Source organism: Oratosquilla oratoria, chromosome 20 (genome assembly GCF_046742065.1).
Source record: "Oratosquilla oratoria isolate Oo_2021 chromosome 20, ASM4674206v1, whole genome shotgun sequence".
Classification (NCBI taxonomy): Eukaryota; Metazoa; Arthropoda; class Malacostraca; order Stomatopoda; family Squillidae; genus Oratosquilla; species Oratosquilla oratoria.
This window is the reverse complement of record NC_134796.1, coordinates 9,871,516-9,889,936: the sequence shown is the minus strand read 5'-3', so window position 1 is coordinate 9,889,936 and position 18,421 is coordinate 9,871,516.

The window sequence follows — 18,421 nt, the reverse complement described above, 5'->3', positions numbered from 1 at the left end:
TCCTCCACCAAGTGGAGAGGGTGGCCCTGTGCTGTAGAGACACGACGCATCTGTCTGCAGTACCACTGGCAGGGCAGGATCAAAGGACGCCAGCACAGGCAGGGGTGACAATACCTTGCTGCACCATTAAGTCAAGGTCTTCCTTTGCTTGAACCTGGAATGTAAACAGTATTGGCCTGGGCGTGCAGCGGGGGGGCATCGTGTCGGCCTGCAGGTGGGTTCTCACGAAGGGAGGAGAACCAATGTCCTTTCCTAGGGGGATGGTGCAGGTTGTCCTTGGAGACCAGCATGTCATTAAATTCCTGTAGGAAGTAGTCGCAAGCAGTGGCCGGTGAGCTGTCAATGGGCAATGTCAGCTCAGCACACCTGTTTGCATATGTCATCGCCAGGACAGGCTCCGGGAATTCGGGTGGGCATATGGCCAAGCTGAAGAGGAGGAGGGGGGTTCAGACCTCCTCGTAAATCCATATGGTGGCGTTGCGGTACTGCCTCTGATATCGAGGTGGTCCAGAAGCGTCCCATTGCGGGGGGCATGAGATATGTTGGCCACGTCACCTGCACCGAGAGTGGCAGCTGTAGGGTTCTTGATGTCTCCGACATGCCTAGGCGCTGAGGGCCTATCTCCGTGATGTCCGCACCTGTGTAAAGCAGCACGGCATGGGCACTGACAGGTGGTGGAGGGTGATGGGCCAGAAGGCACCAGGATGGCAGGTGCCAGCCTTCCTGGGAGAAGGCGCAGGGTGTGTGCGTCTGAAGGGTAACCCTTCGCATGGCAACACGGCGCATGTGTGCAGGTCCTACTGGGCATCTGAGACTGTCACCGTCAATGCCTCGTGTGGGCGGCGGTGGATTGCTACCTCCTGTGGTGACGTAATTGCAATGAGGGAGTAGAGGCGGTGTGCCAGTCCCTAAGTTGGGTGGGTGTGGCCTGTGCGAGACAGCTGGGCTCTGCCTGGGTGGTATTTGCGGCGAGCAGGATGAAGGCCTTGTTTGCGCGGCCTGCAAAAGTGGCCTGGGCCCCATGCAGGGTGACATTCGCAACTGGTAGGGCGAAGCAGTGGGATGAAGGCCTCTTTGCACCACTACATGCACGAAGACACATCACTCACACAATTTTTCATGGCCTGGCCCATGCATGGACACTGTGATCGGTACTGCACTCAAGGTCCAACACGTTCACTGTCACCTATTGGTCTAGTCCCATCAGTGCTCCGTTCACGTACGCACCACCGATTCACGTATCGTCCCATGTTTCACTGTTGCGCATTGCAGGCAATTGCAAACATCCTACTCAATGTGCCATGTATGTCATTTGTGTGCAACTGAAATGCTGGGGGATGATGTTTGAATCTTTACTGACATGAGCATACAGGAGTGAGAGCATTGGATGCTCTCTGTTTGGGAGACTGGTACAGACTGACGTGGGAGCAACATCATTCTCCTTACGGAGAAGGAAGACGATGCCATGCCTAGTACACATGTATGAATAAAGGCCTTGTGGCTGTAACAAAGAGTCCTTGTACTGGAAAGTATCTGGTGGTTGGGGCACGCTACAACACTACGGTGCCCTGCTTGTATCCATTGCCAGAGCACCCTAAGACACTAAACACACCTACCTTCCACCCTTTTCCCCTTTCTCCATTCTCAACTTACCTTCCACTAAAAAGTTATCTGATATTCCTCCACTCTCCCCACTAAGAACATGGACATCCAGAACTCTTCCAACTCTTCTTCTGGATACCACTACATAGTCTATTAATGCCTTATTAACCACCCTCTCCCATGTGTACTTATGCTCAACTTTTTTCTTAAACACTGTGTTAGTTATCAACTTTCTAAACACATCGCCGTTAACTCCCCACTGTGATTTATACCTGGCGCTCCAAACTTTCCAACCACTCCATCTATTGGTTCACCCCCGACTCTAGCATTGAGATCTCCCAATACCACTATATTGATTTTCCTCAAAAACTCTCTAAGCAATAATTCAAATCTATCCAAAAAGCCTTACTTTCCTCTACATTCTCACTACCAGACCCATATGTGCTTACCAAGACCCTCACTTTCCTCTACATTCTTCTCACTACCAGGCCCATATGCACTTACAAAAACCCACATCTCCCCAGTATCACTTTCATCCACATTAACCTTGAAGAAACCTCCTTCCACTCCACCACATGCTTACCTATCTCCTTACCAGTAGAGCCACCCATTCCCTCCCTTGCCTTCTCCTCAATCCTAACACCCTCCCCACTACACTTTCAAACACAAAATCACCCCTCCCTTTCAACTTAGTTTCACTCAATGCCAACATATTCATCTTCTCACAAACATACTACCTACCCCTTTCCTTTTACTTTCATCTGTACCACACATACATTAAAATATCCAAACCAGGGTTCTGGCTGGATACTCCTAGACCCTTTTATGCCTCAACTTCTTGTAGTTATGTACCACTAAGGTTTACAGACAGCATACCTAATTCCAACACTTCATCCTGTTTTAGCCGCCTTTTATGACCTGAGAGGGAAAATTCTGTGGCAACATTCTTTCTTCCCCTTACCACAGGGGACAGTACAACAAAGAACCATCATTTCTCTAGGAGTAGAGATTTCCTCTAACATAAACAATATTATGTGTGACTCTGGTCCATAGGGGCACCCATACAGTCTCTAAAGTATTAGCTGCATGCTAAGCAAATTATGCTGCATAATAACATGCAGTCAATACTCCACATGGGGTGTATATACATACATGATAAAATCCCACTGTCAGAGAAAGTAAACGGACAAAGTATGGAATTAACTGTATAGTTCGACCACTATCTGTGGTCCTCTTCAGCAGAATGGTCGAAATATACAGTTAATTCTATACTTCGTCCGTATACTTTCTCCAACAGTGGGATTTTATCATCTTACCTATGTGTCATGACATAGTCCCCCTCTGATATACATACATGTGTGTGTGTGTATATATATATATAATACATACATACATATACCAAGGCTTTTTCCCCCTTAAAAAGGGAGGTAGCCAAAAAAGAAAAGGCATAAAATCATTCCCACCCATTCCATCCCTGAATACACTCCACACCCCTCCACGCTCCCTCTTTTCTTAGCACCTCCAGGATTACGGGTCATCCCTGCACCTTGTCCACTGCCCTGGGTCAGAAGCAGTGTTGCAAGACACAGCACATCCACAGCAAGGCCGCTTCATTAAATCGGCGACCCCCCCCATGCATAAAAGGAGAAGACGGGGAGAAATCCCTTTGGGCTGCATCAAATTTTGCTCACACATACTACCTCACCCCCCATTCCCCCGTCCATTACACCTCATGCATCACATCATCCATATACAACCATTCTCCATTCACCCGTCTTCTGTCCTCTCCCGTCCTTCCTCAACAGACATTCCCCTCTTCCCCAAAGCCCCCTTTACCCCATCCATCCACCTCATCCTAGGACGTCCCCTCATGTTCACTCCCTCCACATCTGCCTTCCATACCTCTTTTACTAGTCTTTCTTCACTCATTCTTTCCATGTGTCCAAACCATCCTAATACTCTTTCATCAACCCTATCTCCCAACTCCCTTTCCACCCCCGTTCTATATATATATATATATAATATATATATATATATATATAATATACATATGTATGTATTTAATGAAGCGGTCTTGCTGTGGATGTGCTGTGTCTTGCGACACTGCTTCTGACCCAGGGCAGTGAACAAGGTGCAGGGATGACCCGTCATCCAGGAGGTGCTAAGATGAGAGGGAAGAAGGAGGGTGGAGGGGTGTGGAGTGTATTTAGGGATGGAATGGGTGGGAATGATTTTATGCCTTTTCCTTTTTGGCTACCTCCCTTGTAAGGGGGAAAAAGCCTTGGTATATGTATATATAATATATATATATAGTGCATTTCTGATTATCTGGCTATCATGGGAGTTTTCTATTGCTGCTAAATCAAATATACTGTTGTTTCAGGTCACATTCTTTAAAAATGCATAAAACCACCCAAAACCCATTTAATTTCCTATCTAAACTTCACAAATAACAAATACAATAACAAACTATGGTTGTACAAGATAAAGTGTTAATCAACAAATGAACCTACCTTGGAACCTATCTTATTTTTCCAAACGAGCTTACAAACATTTTCTTTTTTCTCTTAGCATAGTCTAACAACAGATGAATACATTTTTAATGAAAAAGAAATCACTCACACACAACTTTTGTTTTACACATTTTCTGTTTTATAATTTTTTGCATTTTCTTTATTTTGGCCTAAGCACACTTATTCCAAGTCAGAAGAGTAAAGCAAGGGGCAGGATACTACCTCAACAGCTGATCTAGGGACATCATCATCTTCCATTGATTGTGGGGTGGTTGTTAGGCAATGGGCAGGAGTAGGAGGCAAGCTCTTCCTGTGTGCTGCATGCTCAAACAGCTTCCTGATATCTGTCTGCCTGCAGAATTTGTCTTTTTTTGGAAAGAAAGGTGTTCATCAAAACGCGTACAGCCATCACCTCAGAAGTACTGTAGTGATTACTGCCCTCCACAAAGGAAATAAACTTAGCTAGACCTTCGTTAGTCTCTTTCCATGTCACTCTCTCCTCCTCTTCATCAGATTCTTGCTCAGGTGGGGTGTTGTGGATATGGGTATGAAGACTGCTGACTATGGCCTCATCCATCATCTCTTCCACAACAGGCTTGTTAATGTCTGCTTGTAACCACTCATCAGTTTCCTCTGTCCCTACTTGGCTAATAGGATGTGATACAGGGGCATGCAGCTGTCTCAATTGTTCTGTTCAACATCCTGAAGCTGTAGCCATATCGAATCTTAAAAAAGCCTCTACATCATTGTTGTCTTCTTCCTGAATATCATTTCTGGCCAAAGCTTATGCCAACACCTCCAAATGGTAGACTGCTTCACTTTCTTCCAAGCATGCACAGGAGCAAATATAGTATCCTTGATGTTGAATTCCTTCTGAAACTGGGCCACATCAACATCAGTATTTACAAGCTTGTGAATAAAGTTGTCCCTGTAAAGTTCTGAATGATTCCCTGGTCCATCAGCTGAATAAGCAAAGGCACATTTGGAGGCAGGTTGGTAACGAAGATGTTATCTGAAACAAGTTCGTGTGCAGGAGGATAAGCCCTGCAACTGATGAAAAGGACTTTGGAATCTTTACTCAACCCCTGCTGATGAAGATGCTCCTTCACTTCCACTATAAAGGCATAGAACAATCACCCCTTGAAAAGTTCTGTCATCATCCATACATTGCTGCTGGCATTATGGACTGGCAAATGATAGACATTTTTAAATGCCCTGGGTTTAAATTTGCCAATCATAAACAGGGTAAGCTTGTTTCCGGTCAGGTTAGTATATGGAAGAATAGTAATCTGGTCCTTGTTGTGTTTGAATCTGATGGCCTGTTTTGTCGGCATTATAATCCTGGTCCAGGTTCACATCATGCGCATATATGAGGCTTGAGAAAATTTCAGCATAATTTTCAGCTGCCTCATGATCCACTGAACAACATCCACCACTGATTTCCAGCTTACGGATGCTATGATGAGTCTTAAAGTTGTGCAGCTATCCAATTGAGAAATTACATTCAGTTTCGATCTCCAAATCTGCTCATAGCTTCTTGGCCTTCTCAACAAGCATAGACCCGGTGACAGGTTTACCTTTAGAGCATTGAGCAGCAAACCCTATGTAGAGAGCCCAATCCAATTCATCAAGCTTAGGTCTCTTTAATGAATTCCTCTTGTCAGTTAGTGATGTAGGAGCTTCTGTGTTAGCAACAAAAGACAGGAGTTTATCTTTCCATTTCTTGAGATGATACAGCATCAACAAACTCGCATCAAATTCCACCATCAACTTGCTGCGACTCTCCCTTCTCCATCTGTTTTATGAGCTCAATCTTTTTCGGGATAATCAGAACAAAGAGCTTTCTCTTCTCTGTGGTCTCATTCTGAAGTGGGGTCATGGTGAGATACAGTAGCAAGCAGACACACAACAATGTAAACAGATAAAGAGGAGACTATTGCAGTGGATGCAACAGGTAATATGGCAGCAAAGCAGAAGGCTGTTCCCAGTAGTTTGGACCACTGCTGCTAGAGCATTGTCGCTCTACCCACATAGTTCAGCTGCCAAGAGCATGCGTGAAATTCAAATATCAGCATTGCCACATATTAATATTTAAATTTAACTTTATTAAAAGGGCTTGTCAAAAGATGCCATTATATCGGACACCAGATAATCAAAACTTCACCGTATATATATATTTATATACATATACATACACACAGATTTCTCGATTTATGCAGGGGATACATTCCTGAAGGTATCATGTAATGTAAAAATCACAAAGTGAACATGATTACTGAACTAAACTACAGTACATATCAAGTCTGGAGTATTGCATTAAGCTGACTTTAAGTTGAAGGATATGAGTTGTGGGATATCAAACAAATTTATAAAGAAGTTAAGTTTTACTATTGCTTACTTTATACAGAGACTTTACCTCACCTACTAAATCACCATTACATGTAGCAAAACACATTTGTTTTGTTACACTGGTAGCAAGCGGTGTTCCCTCACCAAATCCGAAGACACACCTGAATAAAATCGTTGTCCTCAGCTGCTCAAGCCACGCCTACCAGGTCGCCGACCAGCCACGCCTACCATTCTGAAGAACAGACCACTGTGAAGGAGACACTGCCTGTCTTCGACTTCTCATATCCTCAAAGTCCCCGGAATCAACCCACAGGATTCCACTCAGCTCTGCATCAAACTTCAATCAAATCACAGTCAAGTGCATCACCCAACGGCAGCATGCTTCTAAGCGAGCGACACATCTATACACCACCCCTCCACCAACTGCTCCTTTCAAGACAACTTTTGGACTGAAATCGTAGTCCTCAGCCACTCAAACTATGCCTACCAATCTGAAGAACAGACTACTGTCTGTGAAGGAGGCACTGCCTGTCTTCGACTTCTTATATCTTCGATCAAAACCCCTGAAATCAACCCACAGGATTCAGCTCCACATCAAACTTCAATCAAATTACAGCCCAGCGCATCACCCAACATCAGCACACTTCTGACCATGCAACATATCTATACACGACCCCTCCACCAACCGCTCCCTTCCAGACTACATTCTGACTTCTAAGAACATCTGCCCGTCGCCAAAGGCGTGACCTGCAGTTGTAACCATCTTAGAATTGGTGGTGAAATTGTAAGGCATTTGATTTTAAACCACCTGGTGGCAGTACACTACCAATCAAAGACAGCGATTTGCAGAGAGACTGCTGTCAGAGTAGGAGAAAACGTCTGTCAACTCAACGCATCACCATATCAAGATTCCAATCAGCTACACAAAACTCCCAGGTGATCGAACCACAAGACTCCATTCAGCTATGTGCACCTCCCAGATGATCAAACCACAAGACTCCATTTGGCTATGCCCACCCAAGTGATCGAACTTCAATCAAACCACAAAATTCCCATCAGCTCTGCACACTTCCCAGTAGAACTATTCCTGCCCCTTCAGCAAAACTGCCCACTCAGTAAGTAATACCACTGATCCCTCTACTCCTTCAGCATAAACCAGACTCCAATCAGCTATAGAGATCCAGCGCACAGACTTGAAGGCCAACTTGTTACCCAAACAACTTCAGTCAGGACACATTGGACACAGACCTATGAGACTCATCTAGAGGCATCTTCACATATACCATCCCCAACTAACATCACCTCAACACTCTACCTGCTACCCTCCACCCCCTTCATGACCAGAGAGACCTGGAACTTCGCAACGATTAAGCTCGGACCTGCATAACCTACCTGCTCCCCTCCACCCCCTTCATGACCAACACAGACCAGGAACTTTGCATTGGCTGAGCTCCTTGTTTGACCACCTATCAACACTTCCACATCATTCGGCTCTACCCATCTCAACCTACCAACTGCACCCACCATCTAGGCAGCACGATAAAATTGCAACTCAGCAAAAATCAAGACACCACCACAACTTCTTCCAAGCACTGTCAGTCACCTTCTGTCAGTGAACCTGGTCTACATGTTAAATCAATGTAGAATTTATAATAAGTACCCAGTTTCCCAAATCTTTACACCTATTTAAAAACACATTTAATAGTATGTCACAAACCAATAGGAGCATACAAATAGAAATAATGCTTTGAACAGATCCCACATACCAAGACAAAGTGATCACATGATTCATTACCAATTCTTCAAATCAACGTAGGTAAATAACATACAACAAATTCTCCAATCCACACAGATCTAAAATAAATAAAATAAAAATAGAATAAAAAAAAATAAAAAATATATATATCATAATAATAATAATAAAATAAAATAATAATTGTACATATCAACCAACGGATAATACAAGCAAACACATACTATGAATAACAGATATTGAATACCAAACAACATATAAAAATATCAAACCTCAGATATATAGAACTCAATAATTAAATAACAAAACATTTCCCAGTGCATTTTGACACAATGTACTTAAGAAACATTTTTTCAAACTCATTCTACATAAATATCAAAGACCATACACCTTTCAAATACAACCTATTGCATCTACCATCATGTACTTAAATATTTAACCCATATATAACAATTCAATATCACATTAACCTTAGACTAAATCAAGACTAAACCCAACAAAATGCTCACCTCAGCATGCCCCAACCACAGCTCCTGCCCCAAGGAAATCTCACAGGCAGTCACCCAAAGCCAACACATAAGACAAGCTAAAGAAAACATAATGACATATTCCACAATGAACAAAACTGACACACAGAACCATGCCATTATAATTCATTATTCCACCTACAGATGCAAAGACATCATGCGTTTTGATAGGCTACGAGGAACTCATGATCACTTACCAAAACTCTTTCCCACTATATATAAAACTTCACTTCTTTCTGACTGTGATGCCCCAGAATAATAAACAATTATAACAAACTAACTTCATCTATTGCCAACATAATATAACTACCTCCAATACACTTGTTCATACTCAACATACAAAATATTATCACCTTACCAACTCAACTCTGAAAAGATATAGCTCAGACAAACCCAAGATACAAAAATCACACAAATTTCAGGAAAGACACGTTCTCAGGACTTCTCATTCAAAGACCAATAATCATTTTATACCATAATCTAAACCCATACATGTAATATACACCTCCATTGCCTTTTTAAAACTCAAAGGTTAACTGTTTTGGTATAAACAACAAAACTCACAGATTTCCATAACCTATGTACAAGAGTGATAATAAGAACAGCAACATCATTTAGAGAAATAATAATTTCCCACAAAAATGTAGCCAATAGTCATTCACACACCTCAACGAAACAAATATTAGCAACATTTAACTCATAACATAATGGAACAAAATGGATAAACTAAGTCCAATCAACTTTTGCAACTTCTCACAAAAACAACCAAAAACATAAATCCCAAATTCCTACACTATAATCCTACCTGTAAACGGACATCTCCATGTCAATTTATATATATTTACCAAAATGAACTAAATCTTATAATTATATTTAGCCTTACACATACATATTCTCATTAAGAAACAACCGATATTTTCAGGATGTCATGTCTTCAGTAAAGCTATGCCTTTAGTGAAAGTGTACACATGAACAAACTACATATATCTAATAGAAAAGAGACCCCCAAACTAAAGTGGCATCAATCCTCATTGAACAGAGAAAAGAATATAATCAGTACAAGTGATAACAAAAATCATTCTCATTGGAAAGAGAATGTACATGCAAGTGAAAATATTTTTACATAGCTTTATTGAATATATCCAAGATATGATCAATGCAAACTCCCCCTTTTTACTTGTTCAAATCAATTTTACAAGTCAATATCTCCCATTAGCAACTTGACAAATTATCATATCTTAATTTCCTTCCTTGCAATTTTGTGTGCAAAACCCCACTGTCATGACCTTAACCCAAGGTACATGGATGTACCTTAAAAGGTTGGGGAGGCAATGTAACCATCACTAACCATCAACCACACATCGCTTGTTTGCGAAAACGTCGTCATAACTCAAAATATTGAATTTTTCAGGAGAGGCATTTTAAAGTTTCAAAACGCTCTCAATATTATAAAAAGCCCTCAAACACCATAGGTGGAACATTTTTTGGAGCATCAAATACGCCTCTAAAGTTTATAGAAGTTGAAACAATCATAATCTTTACTAAGTCTAAAATATTTGTTGGAACAAGTTGGAACATGTAAGGTTATGTCGTTGGGACATTTAGCACTCCCTAGCGGTCAATTTTTGAGCTACAGATATGACACTGTTACCAAAAAAATCCATGTTTGAAGATGAATATGTCTGTATAGATAACTCAAAAATTCAGTTTTTTGAGTTATGACGACGTTTTCGCAAACAAGCGACATATGATCCACACACATGCAACATGGTACTTTGTCTTTGGCAAGACCTTCAATGTTGCAGACTCAGATTTCCAAATCCAAACACCTGACTCATTAATGCAAAGATAACGGAACAGACCTGTAGCGTCACCACACAAGATGCCTAATGTCATCAGACAGACCCATTGAACCCTTTCTTGTACCTACCCCAATTACATTACCATAACTTTATATACACCATATCTAACCACACCCACCAACCATACAACTCCATATAAAAGAACTAACACCCATATCTATATTTGATGACTAGCATATCTCATATACGCCAACCCACAAAACCTACCCTTTACCCTTTTATTACCGACAGTTGTGCCGTCTGAGATAGGACTGCCTAGGTCACATACCTGGCAGGAGTACCGAGGTCAAGGCCCAGCTCAAGGAATGCCTAGGTCATGTACCTAGCACTAGGGCTGCCTAGGTCAAGAACCTAGTTACACATGATCTTCATACCTGAGAATAAATCCAAGAAAATCCAGCAGAGACTTTACCTCACCCGCTTAATCACCATTACATGTGGCAAAACACATTTGTTTTGTTACATGCAATGCACAAAGCCCTTTTGAAGGATCTAAGGAGTAGTCCTCACCTCTTCTCTGCCCATGACATTTGAACCACTTATGGGGCCAGCCATGTGACTGGCCCCTGTGAGGTCCCTCAAGGATGACTAACCACTGCCAGGATCTGCCACGTGACCAACACAAACCCCTTTTGAAGAAACTCAGGTGTGATATCCACCTCATACCTTCTATCTGAGTCAGCAGCCTGAGAATATTTTTGCATCCAACTTCCCTCACCTCACATCAATTAGGAGCATGGGTCATGACCTGCTGGCGAGTATAAAGGATGGACCACTGCTGAAGATGCAGATCTCCTCAGAGTATCATACATGAGCCTGGCTCACTACTCCTTACTTTCTCACATCCTTCTCCATCCCCGCAAGCAGATTGCCCAGGGACACGACTTGAAACAGTCACCTCCCTCACAGTCTCGTTCTTCTCCCCAACTGGTGCTCAATATTCATTGTTACATAAAACCAACTCTCCATCAGAGTTTGCCTTCAATCAGCCTAACATTCGGCTGCCCAACATGGGGAAAGACCAGCCTAACAAAGGAAATCATGTGCAATACCTACCTCAAAGCCTCTATGTGAGTCAGCAACCTGAGAACGTTTTTGTGTCTGACTTCCCTATGTAATACGTGACCTCACACCTATTAAGAGCATGGGTCATGACGTACCTGTGTATATAAAGGATGGACCAACACCAAAGATTCATATCGTCTTGGAGCATCATATGTGAGCCTCCCTTGCTGCTCCTGCTTTCTCACCTACTCCCTCTCCCTTGCTCCCTCACAAGCAGATTGCCTGGGGACATAACTTGAAACATAGTCGTCCTCTCTCACTGTCTCGTCACCCCCCCCCCCCCCACAACTGGTGCCCAACATTAATTGCTATATAAAACCAACTCTCCATCAGAGTTTGCCTTCAACCAGCCTAACATTTGGCTGCCAAATGTAGGACAGACTACCAGCCTAATGTATATATATACTGTATATATATATATATACACACACATATACAGGATGTTGGGGATAAATTTTGTCATTTTCTGATCTGTCATTTCAGAACCATTTGAAGGATTTAATAGCGGTTAAGTGCAACAGATAGCCGATTCTGTGTATTATTGGTGGGTGTGAGAACTATAAAGCATGGATGACTGGAAAGCACCGGAATATTGGAAGAGGGTGACTTGCATCCTGATGATTCATGCCAGATTAAAAGATTCAGAAATCTTAGCTGCAGCTCTGTACTCCTTGAATACAGTGAAGGCCGTGAGATGCGAGCTGGAGAATTGCAGGATCATAGCAAACATTCTGATTCTGTCCGCACAACAAAATTCATTGAGAAGCTGGAAAAAAAAAAGGGTGTGGTAAGATCCAGGCAAGGCAATGCAGACTTTGGCAAGAGAGATTGGCATTGGAGTGACAACTGTGAAGTAAGCGCTGAATGAGGATATTTGCTACTCATACAAGAGGTGCAAGGGCCAACTATTCACTGCAACAGCCTGAAAGAACCCCCTTATGAAAGCCAAGAACTCCTCAACAAGGTCAAACACCCAGTCGGGCTGGGGATGCTCTGGTTCTTCTCAGATGAGAAGAACTTCAGCCAGGACCAGTTGCACAATATGCAGAACAACAGGTGGCTAGCCTATAGTCTCCACAAAGTCCAGTGCTTCATGAAGACCAAGTTCCCTCAAACTGTGATGGTCATTGGGCAAGTTTCCAGCAAAGACCATGTCACGTTGCCCTACATCTTTGAAGCGAGACTCAGACTCACTTCAGATAACTATACAGAGTTGCTGTCCACTGTTGTCAAGAGCCAGGTGGAAAGGGTGGCCGTGGGAAGACCATACATGTGGCAGCAAGACTCAGCTCCATGTCACACCTCCAGGAAAACCTAGAAGTGGCTGTCTGAGGATTTCTATGACTTTACCAGTACCAACATCTGGGCCCCCAACTCACCTGATTGCAACCCCATAGACTATTATGTGTGGGGTGCAGTTGAAAAAGACACCAATTGTACCACCTGCAACACCAAGGACGAGCTGATTGCCAGGATCAAACTGGTGTTCAGGCATCTCTCGAAGGACACCGTGAAGGCCGTGTGCTGCAGGTTCAGGTCCCACCTGGAGGCCATGGTGGAGGCTCAGAGCGGCTTCTTTGAGTGAGCTGTATTTGGCAAAAGATCCTCTAAGAGATGCACTTTGAATTTTGAGAATACATCAATTCTTAGCCAAGATATGACATTTTTCTTTCTTTTCCAAAAAAAGTGTCAAATTTATCCTGAACACCCTGTATATATATATATATATATATATACACACACACACACACACATGGTGAGTTGGTGCCTAGTCCCCACATGTATATCACATTAGCTTTGTCCCTCAGTGTATGCCACACTGTGTGTGGGCCTTGTCCCTCAGTTTCCACACTTGGTCCCTCTGTATGCACCAAGTGGGCTCTTGTTACACCACACAGTACCAGCCCGCCAAGCGGCAGCATGCCCAAACTGGGTTGGCCCTGCCCTCACACCACCTGGGCTGGGCGCTCAAGTACTTAGAGTGGCCCAGCAAGCAAGCAAGGTCCCGTGGGCTGCAAGTGCCAGTCAGTCAGGCGATAACCAACAGCTCAACAAGACGTACACCATGAGTGCTGTACATCTTTGCCTGCAAGCAAGTTATTCCATGTTTCCTATTCCCCCTTTGTAGCAAGTAACCATTCAGCTCTGTCACAATCAAAGTTACAATAAAGAGACACGGAGCACAGCCCATGTTTGTGTTGAGCCTCATCCTCGGTACCACTGTTACCATATACATACATATACCAAGATCTTTTTTCCTCCTTACAAGTGAGGTAGCCAAAGTCAAAGGCCACTCCCACCCATTTCATCCCCATATACTCCACTCCCCTTCAACAACCCTCCCTCCCTCTTTTTTGGGCTCTTCCTGGATGATGGGTCATCCCTGCATCTCGCCCACTGCCCTGGGTCAGAAGCAATGTAGCAAGACACAGCACACCCACATCAAGGCCACTTCTTTAATCAGCAACCCCCCCCCCCCTCAAGTAGAAAAAGAGAAGACAGAAATCCCTTTGGACTGCATCAATATATCATTTACACATGCCCCCTCCCCCACCCACTCCCATTCATCACAGCATCATCCATACACAACCATTCTCCATTCACCCCTATCTTCTGTCTTCTCCCTTCCTTCCTCAACAGACATTCCTCTCTTTCCCAGTGCATCCATCTCATCCTTGGTCATAGCTCCCCTTCCTGTAAGACACTAGGTAAATACAATCTCCTCTAGTATCCATTCCCAAATATCTATTTCTCATTACACTTTTTAATCTCCCAAGGCATTTACTTGCTTCTCTCAATCTACATTCTACCTCCACCTCCTCTCCTCCCTTTCCCACCAAATTTGCCCCCAAGTATCTAAAGTTATCCACTTCTTCCAGTCTCTCTCCCTTAACTTCTTCAATAAGAGTCAAATATTCGTGTGCACATTAGCTGCCTGTTGTACGATGATGCATCACAATATGCTCATTATAAAATATAAAGTTACAGTAGTTATACTCACTCTCTTTCACCCAGAGTATTTGTAATCACTGAAAAGGTGATCAAGCCTGTTCACAGTATAAGAGGGTCACTCAGCTACAGCTGCAACTACAAAATAAATATAATCTGGAAGCCGATGCTGGCATCCTCATATACTCACACCTCATGACACCTATGTAAGCGTCATCGCATTCAAGGAGTTAATACTCACTTCCAATTTGCTGCCTTCCTTTTCCCTTGTACATCTCATCACTTTACTTTTACCCAGGACTGTGGAGTCAGAACACAAAACCTCCGACTCCGACTCCTCTATTTTTGGCACCACCGACTCCTCTTCATGTAATTAACTGATTATGGCCTACATATTTTATAAAGCCTATACAACACACATACACTCTAATCTTGAGTAGACTTATATCATTATATCAAAGAATAAAGATATATGTTATAGTGTGGCTTTCCTATGTTTGACCTCTTCATTAATACTTTATTACTGAAGTAGAGATTTTTTGAAAGGATATTGAAGAATATTCAGTAAAATAAAGATTCTATTATGTATCTCTTGATTTAACTACATACTGGTACTGCTATGCGATTATTGCGATGGACATTACTCTGGTTCTGGAACTGACCTTATTGATACGAGTACAATACAAGATACAGCTGAACATGTTTGAAACCTGAAACTTTTTTTTCAACTTCAAATATCCTTATTTCAATAATTCAATGTTAAAAAGTATAGAGGGGACAAAGAAGGGGAAAGGAGAGAAGAGATAGTATTATTGCATTAGTCTACAGTTGAAATCATAATTATCCTACTGTTTGGCAACACAGCAGTGGGAGAAACCACCAAATTAATGGAGTGATGGAAACGACGCATATGGAACTTGATAGGAATATTACAGCTCCCGTGATTGTGTGTCAACAGGTGTAAAATGGAGGTGTTTATCTAATTTATTCAAGTAATACTTTCTATGTTTATCGCTCTATGTATAAATTTGAAAGCCAGCATTGCACAAAGATGTTTTGGGAGTTTAGTGGAATGACCACGAAGATAAGACGATGAGATTTATTACATTTTATAATTTTTTTTTTTTTTTTTTTTTTTATATAATCTACTTATAGGGAGTGTGCACTGCATAACTCTACAGACTAAATGAAGGTATTATAAAGTGTAAATTTAACTGGAGTCGGAGTTGGTATATTTTTACCGACTCAGACTCGTGACACCGTAATTGCTTCTGACTCCAACTCCAGTGACCGTAATTGCTTCCGACTCCGACTCCATAGCCCTGCTTTTACCCACATCTATCTTCACCTTTTTTCTTTCACACACCTTCCCAAACTCTATCATTAACTTCCTTAATACCTCCTCTGATCCTGCTGCAAGCAGTGTTGTCATCAAACATTTGGTTTATCTCCCATTTTCTCCATATTATATATATATACATATATACAGGTAGTCGTCAACTTACGACCGAGTTCGTTTCCGACAAACAGGTCGTAAGTCGATCTGGACGCAAGTCGGTCTTTATATATACAGGTAGTCGTCGACTTACGACCGAGTTCGGTTCTGACAGACAGGTCATAAGTCGATCTGGACGCAAGTCGGACTTTATATATATACAGTATATATTACACCTTTAAATATTATTTTTGTTACTGTATACATGTATATTCTATATTATATTTAGCATACTGAAATAATCTTAGCATCTTTTAACTATGTTGTATAGTATTTTTTAAACCTTTTTTTTTTTTTATAATTTTATCTGATTTTCTTTGAGAAACGTAGCATACTGAATAAAATCCTATCATCTTTGACCTATGATATTTAATACTGTATTTTTTAATATTTTTTATTATTCTATCATCAGACTTTCTTTAGGAAACGTATGCATACTGAATAAAATCTTATCATCTTCGAGCTACGTTGTTTAATATTCATTATTCTTTTTATAATTGTCGTTAGGAAACGTAGCCTAGGCCTACGCATACTGAATAAAGTCCTGTCATCTTTGACCTACTAATACTTTTTTGTTGGTTAAATTAAAATCATTGTACTGTATAATTTACATCTTATTAATTGCAAAATACTAAATGCAAGGCAAAATTATGATTTTTTTTTATTTCAAAACACATTCTTTTCGTTTACGTACTGTACCAAAAATATTGTTATCGACAACAGACTAGGCTTAAACAAAGTTTACTGTTACATTTTATTAATTGCAAAACATAAAAATACATAATGCACGGCAAAATTAGGAAAAAAATATTTCAAAACATTCTTTATGTTTACGTACTGTACCGAAAATATTGCAAAATATAAAAATACAAAATGCTGTACTGAACATATTGTTATCGACAACAGACTAGGCATAAAAAAGTTTTACTGTTACATTTTATTAATTGCAAAACATATTAAAATATAAAATCCAAGGCAAAATTGAGATCCTCTCTTAGTCTTTTAAAATTATCGACACTGTAGAATGTGATAACTGAAGTTCACGTGCTATCACATTAACTTTCTTCCCTCCTTCATAATGTTTTATCACTCATTTTCGTGTCAAGATCAATAACCTTTCTTTGTTTCTTGGCAGGCTTGGAAATATCGAAAGATAATTTTCTTTTAGACATCTTCATGGGGGTTTGAAGCACAAAAAAATTAAAGATATAATTCTTGTAATGAATGAAGTCAGAAATACCACATGCTCCTGAATGAGAGGGAACCTGACGCTGCCGGTAACCTGCCAAAACTATCGTACTCGCGTCTCGCGGCGTGCAAAGTAATTGTACTGCACTGCCAGGCATAACATTGCAATTCTATTACTCTATTAAATGTTAAATATTATTGCACTATCTCGTGGTCGTAAAGTCGATCAGTTGTAAGTCGCTTAGGTCTTAAGTTGACGACTACCTGTATACAGTATATATTACCCTTTAAATATTTTTGTTACTGTATATATATATATATTGTATATTATAGTTAGCATATTGAAATAATCTTAGCATCTTTGAACTATGTTGTACAGTATTTTTTAACCTTTTTGTAGTTTTATCTGATTTTCTTTGGGAAACGTAGCCTAGGCCTAAGCATACTGAATAAAATCCTATCATCTATAACCTATGATATTTAATACTGTATTTTTTAACTTTAATATTATTTTACCATCAGACTTTCTTTAGGAAATGTAAGCATACTGAATAAAATCTTATTATCTTTGAGCTACGTTGTTTAATATTCATTAACTTTTTTTTATAATTTTTGTTAGGAAACGTAGCCAAGGCCTATGCATACTGAATAAAGTCCTGTCATCTTTTACCTACTAATACTTTTTGTTGGTTACATTAAAATCATTGTAAGGCAAAATTAGGAATTTTTTTTATTTCAAAACACATTCATTTCGTTTACGTACTGTACCGAAAATATTGTTATCGACAACAGACTAGGCATAAACAAAGTTTACTGTTACATTCTATTAATCGCAAAACATAAAAATACAAAATGCTGAACCGAACATATTGTTATCGATAACAGACTAGGCATAAGAAAGTTTTACTGTTACATTTCATTAATTGCAAAACATATAAAAATAAAAAATGCAAGGCAAAATTAAGAATCTTTTTATTTCAAAACACATTCTTTTCGCTTACGTACTGTACCGAACATATTGTTATCGACAACAAACTAGCCTAGGCATAAAAAAAGTTTTATTGTTACATTTTGTTAATTGCAAAACATATAGAAATACAAAATGCAATGCAAAATTA